We start from the raw sequence: 440 nt of genomic DNA on the forward strand, positions 1-440 counted from the left end.
TATATATATACCATCCCGTTCTTTTGAACATCACATTTGAAGCTTATGCCTTATTAGAAAACTAAAAGCTAATGTAAGTAAAAGAATATGAAAAGAATATTACAAACCATGGCTCTGTTATGTATAAATGCAATTCTATCGAGATAAATACTTAATTTATTCAAACAAATTAATGAACGTAATAATATAATTGATGACATAAAAAATCCCAATGTGAAAAAGGAGTTGTCATATGAAAATGCATCAACTTTCATAAGCCAGCCTTCATATTTTATGTAAAACTATGACAGATAAAGCTGATCAGTTAACAACATCTAAGAAACCTTTTAAAGCAGCAAATAACAAAATCATGATGTACCAGTAACATGCCACCAACATGTGTTTAAAGGGGTCATATGATGTTGCTAAAAAGAACATTATTTTGTGTATTTGGTGTAATG

At 28.6% G+C, this 440-nt stretch overlaps 1 protein-coding gene across 1 annotated transcript in view; it reads right to left on the reverse strand.

Annotated features, from left to right (window-relative positions):
* Positions 1–440, reverse strand: part of robo1 (roundabout, axon guidance receptor, homolog 1 (Drosophila)) — a 335500-nt gene that overhangs the window by 247114 nt on the left and 87946 nt on the right. The window lies entirely within an intron of this gene.

The sequence above is a fragment of the Sinocyclocheilus anshuiensis genome, unplaced genomic scaffold (assembly GCF_001515605.1).
Source record: "Sinocyclocheilus anshuiensis isolate Anshui unplaced genomic scaffold, SAMN03320099.WGS_v1.1 scaffold2168, whole genome shotgun sequence".
Lineage (NCBI taxonomy): Eukaryota > Metazoa > Chordata > Actinopteri > Cypriniformes > Cyprinidae > Sinocyclocheilus > Sinocyclocheilus anshuiensis.